The sequence below is a fragment of the Sceloporus undulatus genome, chromosome 3 (genome assembly GCF_019175285.1).
Source record: "Sceloporus undulatus isolate JIND9_A2432 ecotype Alabama chromosome 3, SceUnd_v1.1, whole genome shotgun sequence".
In the NCBI taxonomy this organism is placed as follows: domain Eukaryota; kingdom Metazoa; phylum Chordata; class Lepidosauria; order Squamata; family Phrynosomatidae; genus Sceloporus; species Sceloporus undulatus.
This window is the reverse complement of record NC_056524.1, coordinates 267,164,911-267,174,525: the sequence shown is the minus strand read 5'-3', so window position 1 is coordinate 267,174,525 and position 9,615 is coordinate 267,164,911.

Below are 9,615 nucleotides of genomic sequence, written 5' to 3'. Positions count from 1 at the left end.
CTGACCTTGTCTAAGAGATATTCCCCATCTTTCTGACTGTTGTATAATTCTTATTATTATTATTACCCACCTGACCTTGTCTAAGAGATATTCCCCATCTTTCTGACTGTTGTATAACTCTATCGTATTTCCACCTGATGCTCACCTGGAATACTGTGTCCAGTTCTGGGCACCACAGTTCAAAAAGGATGTGGAGAAACTGGAGCGTATCCAAAGGAGGGCAACTAAGATGGTGAAGGGTCTGGAAACCATGCCCTATGAGGAATGCCTTAGGGAGCTGGTTATGTTTAGCCTGGAGAAGAGAAGGTTAAGAGGTGATATGATAGCCCTCTTTAAATATTTGAAGGGATGCCATATTCAGGAGAGAGCAAGCTTGTTTTCAGCTGCTGCAAAGAATAGAACATGGAACAATCGATGCAAACTGCAAGAAAAGAGATTCCACCTCAACATTAGGAGGAACCTCCTGGCAGTAAGGGCTGTTCGACAGTGGAACACACTCCCTCGGAGAGTGGTGGGGTCTCCCTCCTTAGAGGTCTTTAAGCAGAGGCTGGATGGCCCTCTGTTGGGGATGCTTTGACTGTGATTTCCTGCATGGCAGAGAGCTGGACTGGATGGCCCTTGTGGTCTCTTCCAACTCTATGATTCTATAGTTTTTTGTGGGATTTTTGAGCTATGTGGCCATGTTCTAGAAGAGTTTCTTCCTAACGTTTCGCCAGATGCTGGCGAAATGTCAGGAAGAAACTTTTCTAGAACATGGCCACATAGCCTGAAAAACCCACAAAAAACTATGGATGCCAGCCATGAAAGCCTTCAACTTCTATGATTCTATGATGAGCTAATTTTAATTAATTGTTAATTTATTTTATCAATGTGTTTTTATGTGTATTTTAGTGAGCTGTAATCCCACCTCAATCCATTGGGAGAGGCAGGAAAATATAAATAAAAAACTATTATTTATTGCTGGTAATAGTATATAGCTTAGGTCTGGGCTATCTGATAGACCATAGGCTGTGAAGCCTGCCCCTAAGGGGTGCCCTGCAGCTGCCTTCAGGTGCACCGGATCAGGGCTGCAGCAACTGATCCGGCCTTTCCAGGGCACAAAAAAAGCCTCAAAAAGTGGCTCCTTTTTGTCCACCGGAAAGGGCACAATAACTGAGGCGGTCCGGCTTGAAGGCACTCCTTTGGTGCTGCATCATGTGAACACAGCACCAGAGGAGTGCCATGATGCTGAGTGGCATGTGGAGTGGCACATGGCATCACAGTGCCCTGGGGACGGAGTCGGGGTATGCGTCAGGTGGACACCACGCCCCAACTCTGCCTCAGGCTGGCCTTAATGGCCGGTCTGCAAAGGGCCTGTATCACCCTATATGAGCCTGCTCAGGCCCTAAAGTCCTCAGGAGAGGCTCTTCTCTCAGTCCCACCACCTTCCCAGGTATGGCTGGTTGGGACAGGGGACAGGACCTTCTTAGTGGCTGCCCTAGGCTCTGGAACTCCCTTCCCAAGGAAGCCAGAATGGTCCCCTTCTTGCTGTCCTTCCAACAGTAGGCAAATGCTTTTTTTATCCCAACAGGCTTTTCATAATTGAAAGCTTCACAAGAAAGGGCTTTTAAGAGGGTGCTATATTGTTTTTAAGGAACTTTTAAAAACTGCTTTATATTTTGCTGCTCCCATCTTTCTTTGAAATCCTATGCATGGCAGCAGCAGGTCCTGGGACGCTTCAGCCAGGCTCCTGAGAATCCTGGAGGCAGCCAGAAATTGCATCAAAAGAATTTCACCTCTTGGACATCTTGAAAGGTGTTGTCATGTCCAGGTACTCATCTGGTAGGAGCAAAGGGTCTGTCTGAAACATCAATCTGGGGCCACAGATCAGGAAGGGGGCTGGATTCACAAAATGGCTAAATGTCTCACAAAATGACAATTCCCAGAGTTTCATAACATTGAGCCATGGTGGTTAAAGTGATGTCAACCTGGATTATTTCTGAAGTACAGATGCAGCCTCAGTAGTCTGGAGTGGATGGAAAAGCCATGGGTGACACAATCCAAAGGCTTTTTCTCGTATCCAGCCTTGTGACTGTGTAACTAGACTTTTGTTATATATCCAAGGATAGCTGTCTTGGCCGTATAGCAAGGTACAGTATCACCCAAACTCTACAAAAGAGTCACACCTTTATTGGGCCTACCAAAATGCACATAATATATGTTGCAAGCTTTCGAAGCTCCACTGGCTTCTTCATCAGGCAGAAGTGTTAAAAATCATACAGGAGAAAGAAAGAAAAATTACAACACTGGAGTCGCAAGCCCCCATTTTGTCAAAATGCTGTGGTTGTTGCCATCAGCAGTGTTGCCAACAAGCCTCGAAAATACATCCCCGGAATGTTTTACCAAAATCCCAAATCCCCGGAATTCCCCAATATTTACCGGAATATTCAGTCAAAATCCCAGGAAAGAAATTAATTAAATTCCCCAGATTCTGGGGAATTCCCCAAAAATTGACAATGCTGGTCATGGGTTCAGATGGTATGGAAGGATATTCATGCAGCTGGGCCCCTCCTCCTTCTGGCTATGTGGGTACTGGGAGATTCAGTCCTGGAAATAAACTGTAAATTCCATTAGCAAGACAATAAGCTACTGCCTTTGAGAACCAGTTTGTCTCAAATCCTTTGTGAGGCTACAAGCCCCTTTGTTAGGAAGAGAACACTGTAGTTGTGTGCCTTCAAGTCCTTTCTGACTTATGGTGACCCTAAGGCAAACCCTATCCCAGGATTTTCTTGGCAAGATTTGTTCAGCGGGGTTTTGCCACTATTGCCTTCCTCTGAAGCTGAAGGGGACATGCCCAAGGTGAATTCCCATGGCTGAGCAAAGGAGATTCAAACTTTGATCGCAAGAGTTGTAGTCCAATGCTCAAACCACTACACCATGCTGGCTTTCTGTGTAACTGTACACCACCTATTCACTTTCAGCAAAGACAATACAAAAGCAGAGAAAAGAAGCACAGGAAGATGGAGGGGAGGGGAGGGGAGTGCATGGAAGCAGGTGTGCTCAGCAGCCAGGAGGGAGCTCTGTCCTTTTGACTCTTACCTCCACCTCTCTCCCTTCCTCCTGTGGCAGGTGTGCAAGAGAGGAACTGCAGCATTTGGGGCTACTGTTCAGGAAAGCAACAGAAGGGGAACATTTCACAGAGCAGCAAGAGGAAATTTCCACTGTAGAGGCCACTGAGGACAGGGGAAGAGGCTATTCTACTAAAATCAAGGAGTTTTGTGGCTACATGCCACCTTTTTTTCTAAATGCATCACTGGCCAGGATCCTCCATTATATTTACATAGTTTAAATCTACACTCATGTAGTTGCACAATAGTAGCACCCCTTTGAAAATGCCCACATTGTGCAACCAGGTGTGTATCTACCATGGTGCCTGATGGTTGTCTCCTTGTGCCATGGGGAATAATGCTCAGTGTCTGTTCCTGCAATCCCAGGGGATCAAGAGGGACACTGAAGTCACTGAAGAATTGTTACCCTTCCAAGAATGTACAACTGTATGTGAAATGGATATGCTTGTGAAGCTCTGTTTAACACAACTGTGAAATGAATGTGGATGTTACACATTGGCCCCAAAATTACAACAGGGTGTGTAAGGGAACTTAGAGGTGTGTAAAACACAAACAGGATTTTGGCTATAGAAATGGAAGAAATAATCAAGTGTTATGTATCCCAACCCACTCAGTGAGCAAAAAGTCCAGACTGCCACACTGCAGAAATAAAGTAGTTTGACAGCACTTTAGGTTCTATGGCCCAATTGTATGAATTCCTGGGATTTGTAGTCTTGTAGATATTTAGCCTTCCCTATCAGAGAGCTCTGGTGCCCAACCAAACTACAAATTCCATAGCATTGTGTCATAGAAGTTAAACTGGTATCAAACTGCTTTATTTCTAAGTAAAGCACACCAGAGAAGTAGCCTTCCAAACTCTGTTCAAGCAACTCAATGGGTGAGGGGAAGTCCACTGCTTTCCAACATGGTCCATTCCACTGGTAAAGAGCTCTTATTGTCAGAAAGTTCTTCCAAATGTTGAGCCAAAATCACCTTACTTGTAATTTGAATCCAACCCAACACTGCTCTTTAGTGTGGCACAAAACAAGCTCATTCCATCTCCCACATAATGGCAGCTATGTGGGAAATATTGAAAATGGCTGTACCACCTCCTCCCTCCATCCTCTTATACAGACACTTAAAGATGACTTATCCAGCAACCCATTAGCCAATCACCCAAGATATGTCAACAATAAGATTGGCTTACAAGATGATCTTCTTCCTGAGCATTCAAAACAACAACTCACTGTGTTTTATGGTCCACAACACCTCTGACTCACCTTGTTGTTGACTCATCATACAACTTCCATGCAAAAATATCCAACAGAGGAGAGCCCACCATCTTCTGAGGTTGTTTTTCTTGTTGGGAAAGTTTAATTGAAATCTTCTTGCCTTATCATTGGAATACATTGGTTCAGGTCCCACTCTCTGGAGAAGCCAAAACCCAGCTCATACCATCTTTTACATGGCAATTCTTCAGATATCTAAACTTGACTAGGCAGTGTGAAAAGCCAGTGAGGTGTAGTGGTTTAAGTTGGACTACAACTCTGGAGAACAGGATTCGAATCCCTGGTCACCCATGGAAATCCACTGGGTGTCCTTGGGCAAGTCCCACTCTCTCAGGAAAGCAAAGGCAAATTTCCTCTGAACAAATCTTGGTAAATTCACCTTAATGTCTCTGTAAATCAAAATCCACTTGAAGGAACACAACAGCAAGAACAACTCTACATCATAGACTGTCCAAAAGACTAATAAATGAGAGTAAATCAAGTCAGAATTCTCTCTAGAAGCTACAATTACTAAACTGAGTCTATCATACTTTGGGCATATCATGAGACAACATGACTCATTGGAAAAGACAATAAAGCTTGGTAAAGTGAGATGCAATAGGAAAGAGAGAGACCTGAATCAAAGGGCCTATTCACACTACAAAAAAAATCGGTTTTGAAACCGATTCAATCACGTGAAGTTCCTAATCACCCCGAATCTCACACAAGCGAATCCGGGGCTTGCACACCCGTTCCGTGGTAAATGGCCCCTAGCGCGGGTCTTTTGAAATCGGCGCAAATACCGTTTCTTTTTAAAAAACCCCGGGTCCTGGAAATGAGAACTTTGGCCTCGATCACGATCGAGGCAAATTGAGGGAGGGATTTAGGTCAGAGGGTGGGCAAAGGGCAAGGCATTTCCTCCCCTCATTGGAGGGGAGGGGGAGGAGGAAAGAGCCCTGGGCAGAAGGGAGCAAGGGAAGGCATTCTTTAGGAGCCTCTTTTTCCCTGCATCCCCTCGCCCAAAGCCCTCTGTCGCTGGGCATTCCTCCTTGCAGGAGGAAAAAATCAGGTCATGAACGGAGCTCATGTCAGGGCAACCCCCCCCCCCCTTTTCAAATTCAAACAATTTTTTTTTGAGCGCACATGCACATGTTTATATTCCAGAATGTATGTTTCATTTTTAACCATTTTTTTGAGCGCACAGCGCATGGTTTCTATTCCAGAGGCAGATGGAGCCAGGCTTGCACTTGCTTCTTCAGAGGAAGAAGCTACAATGTTGCAACAATCAATGTTACATTTTTTAACCAAGTTTTTTTGAGCAAATATGCGAATGAATTGTCTTCTTGAGCAGAACAGCAGGGAAGCAAAGGGAAAGCTAATGTGGCTTTTAAAGCAAAAAAAAAAAAGCATGGCAATCCCATCCTCTGCCTGGGACAGGGGCAGATTCTGACCCAAAAGCCCACAGGTTTTATAAAAAAAGAGAGAGAGAGAGAGAGAGGTATCTCTCTCCCTGCTTCAGCCGCTGAAACCCCTGTGCCTGGCTCTTTAAAAAGGGAGGACACTTCCCCGATGCCCTGGCAAACGTCACCATGACGATAGCTTGATTGGCAGCGGCCAATCTACAGAATGCATTCGATTTCTGTCAAAATGCATTCGATTTCAATTTGTAGTGGCACTTGCTAACGGAGCGATTCGGGGGAGGGGCATCCGGATCATCCCAGTTCCCTCCATGTGCTTTTACCCCAGTATGAATGGGGCCAAAGAGTTCTTGTCATTTTCCCCAGACAGATTCAGCACCTTGGATAGCTCCCAGCCTGTCATAGTTTGGCCACATCATGAGAAGAGAGTGACCATTGGGGAAAACTAAGGCCCGTTACAGACCGCCCAAAAAGGGGCAGTCTCAAGCCGCTGCCAGTTGCAGCATGGAGAAGTCGCAGCGCCAAACCCGCACCGCGCGACTCCTCCACGCTGCAAAGAAGGAGTGTGTAAAATCACGCTCCTTCCGGCAACCCGGAAGAGACGCCGCAAGTGCCAAAGCGCGCACTTTTTCAAAATGGGACGTCCTAAGGACGTCCCTTAGGGCGGTATGTAACACGCCCCAAATGTGGAGAAAGTAAAGGCTGTGGAAGGAGAAAGAAAAATGGATTATAGGTGGATGACTCCATTAAGTAGTAATATAATAATAATAATAATAATAATAAGTTTTTATTTATAGACCGCTATCCACAATGATCATAGCGGTGTACAGTAAAATTGCAACAAACAAAAAAAATTGCAAGGCCTCTCTCCCCCAAGATGGTGTGGAGGGGGCTCTTTGTCTTCCAGGCCTGACCTCTCCCCCCCTCAAGAGGTGGTGGAGGAGGGCTCTTTTTTCTTCCAGGCCTGACCTCTCTCCCCTCAAGGTGGTTTGGGGAGGGCTCTTTTTCTCCAGGCCTGACCTCTCTCCCCCTCAAGATGGTGGTTGGAGGAGGGCTCTTTGTCTTCCGAGCCTGACCTCTCTCCCCTCAAGATGGTGGTTGGAGGAGGGCTCTTTTTCTTCCAGGCCTGGCCTCTCTCCCCCTCAAGATGGTGGTTGGAGGAGGGCTCTTTTTCCTTCCAGGCCTGGCCTCCTCCCCCTCAAGATGGTGTTGGGAGGAGGGCCTTTTCCCAGGCCTGGCCTCTCCCCCCTCAAGATGGTGGTTGGAGGAGGGCCTTTTGTCTTCCAGGCCTGACCTCCTCCCCCTCAAGAGGGTGGTTGGGAGGAGGGCTCTTTTTCTTCAGGCCTGACCTCTCTCCCCCTCAAGATGGTGGTTGGAGGAGGGCTCTTTTTCTTCCAGGCCTGGCCTCTCTCCCCCTCAAGATGGGGGTTGGAGGAGGGCTCTTTGTCTCCAGGCCTGACCTCTCTCCCCCTCAAGATGGGGGTTGGAGGAGGGCTCTTTTCTTCCAGGCCTGACCTCTCTCCCCTCAAGATGGTGGTTGGAGGAGGGCTCTTTTCTTCCAGGCCTGACCTCTCTCCCCCTCAAGATGGTGGTTGGAGGAGGGCTCTTTTCTTCCAGGCCTGCCTTCCTCCCCCTCAAGATGGTGGTTGGAGGAGGGCTCTTTTCTCCAGGCCTGGCCTCTCTCCCCCTCAAGATGGTGGTTGGAGGAGGGCTCTTTTTCTTCCAGGCCTGGCCTCTCTCCCCCTCAAGATGGTGGTTGGAGGAGGCTCTTTGTCTCCAGGCCTGGCCTCTCTCCCCTCAAGAGGGTGGTTGGAGGAGGGCTCTTTTCTTCTTCAGGCCAGGCCTCTTTCCCCTCAAGATGGGGTTGGAGAGGGCTCTTTTCTTCAGGCCAGGCCTCTTTCCCTCTCAAGATGTTGGTTGGAGGAGGGCTCTATTTTTTTCCAGGCCTGGCCTCTCTCCCTCTCAAGATGGTGGTTGGAGGAGGGCTCTTTCTTCCAGGCCAGGCCTCTCTCCCCTCAAGATGGTGGTTGGAGGAGGCTCTTTTTCTTCCAGGCCAGGCCTCTTTCCCTCCAAGATGTTGGTTGGAGGAGGTTCTTATTTTTCCAGGCCTGGCCTCTCTCCCCTCAAGATGGTGGTTGGAGGAGGGCTCTTTTTCTTCCAGGCCTGGCCTCTCTCCCCCTCAAGATGGTGGTTGGAGAGGGCTCTTTTCTTCCAGGCCTGACCTCTCTCCCCCTCAAGATGGGGTTGGAGGAGGGCTCTTTGTCTTCCAGCCTGACCTCTTCCCCCTCAAGATGGTGGTTGGAGGAGGCTCTTTTCTTCCAGGCCTGGCCTCTCTCCCCCTCAAGATGGTGGTTGGAGGAGGGCCTCTTTGTCTTCCAGGCCTGGCCTCTCTCCCCCAAGATGGTGGTTGGAGGAGGGCTCTTTTTCTTCCAGGCCAGGCCTCTTCCCCTCAAGATGGTGGTTGGAGGGGGCTCTTTCTTCCCAGGCCAGGCCTCTTCCCCCAAGATGTTGGTTGGAGGAGGGCTCTATTTTTTCCAAGGCCGGCCTCTCTCCCTCCAGATGGTGGTTGGAGGAGGGCTCTTTTTCTTCCAGGCCAGGCCTCTCTCCCCTTCAGATGGTGGTTGGAGGAGGGCTCTTTTTCTTCCAGGCCAGGCCTCTTTCCCTCTCAAGATGTTGGTTGGAGGAGGGTTTTTTTTTTCCAGGCCTGGCCTCCTCCCCTCAAGATGGTGGTGGAGGAGGGCTCTTTTTTTCCAGGCCTGACCCTCTCCCCCTCAAGATGGTGGTTGGAGGAGGGCTCTTGTCTTCCAGGCCTGACCTCTCTCCCCCTCTCAAGATGGTGGTTGGAGGAGGGCTCTTTTTCTTCCAGGCTGGCCTCTCTCCCCCTCAAGATGGGGGTTGGAGGAGGGCTCTTTGTCTTCCAGGCCTGGCCTCTCTCCCCCTCAAGATGGTGGTTGGAGGAGGGCTCTTTTTCTTCCAGGCCAGGCCCTTTCCCTCTCAAGATGGTGGTTGAGGAGGGCTCTCTTTTTCTTCCAGGCCAGGCCTCTTTCCCTTCAAGATGTTGGTTGGAGGAGGGCTCATTTTTTTCCAGGCCTGGCCTCTCTCCCTCTCAAGATGGTGGTTGGAGGAGGGCTCTTTTCTTCCTCCAGGCCAGGCCTCTCTCCCCTCAAAGATGGTGGTTGGAGGAGGGCTCTTTGTCTTCCAGGCCAGGCCTCTTTCCCTCTCAGATGTTGGTTGGAGGAGGGTTCTATTTTTCCAGGCCTGGCCTCTCTCCCCCTCAAGATGGTGGTTGGAGGAGGGCTCTTTTTCTTCCAGGCCTGGCCTCTCTCCCCCTCAAGATGGTGGTTGGAGGAGGGCTCTTTTTCTTCTTCCAGGCCTGGCCTCTCTCCCCCTCAAAGATGGTGGGTTGGAGGAGGGCTCTTTTTCTTCCAGCCTGGCCTCTCTCCCCCCAAGATGGTGGTTGGAGGAGGGCTTGAAGAAGCCATGGCGTCCTGGGTTTGTGAGAACTGAACATGATTGTTAAAAAAGAGTGTCTTGGAGGTCTCTCTTTAATTGGGTCACTATATGCAGGGTTATTTCTAGGAGGTGTGGACCACACCTAGGGTTGCCATAAGCCGGCTGCAGGCGGGACAATCCCGGTTTTTGACACTAGGGGCGTCCCTGCACGGTTTCCTCCTCTCCCGGGTGGACGAGGTTTGCCTTTGCGGCCCGCTTGCAGAGCCTCGCACATGGCTAATGAGGAGGACTTCCTCTTCCTGAGTCTGGGGCTGAACAGCCCGTCCCTTCTCCAGGCCTGAGCCTATGAGGGCTGGCAGGGGCGAGGCTGTTCCAGCCCCACGTCTGCCC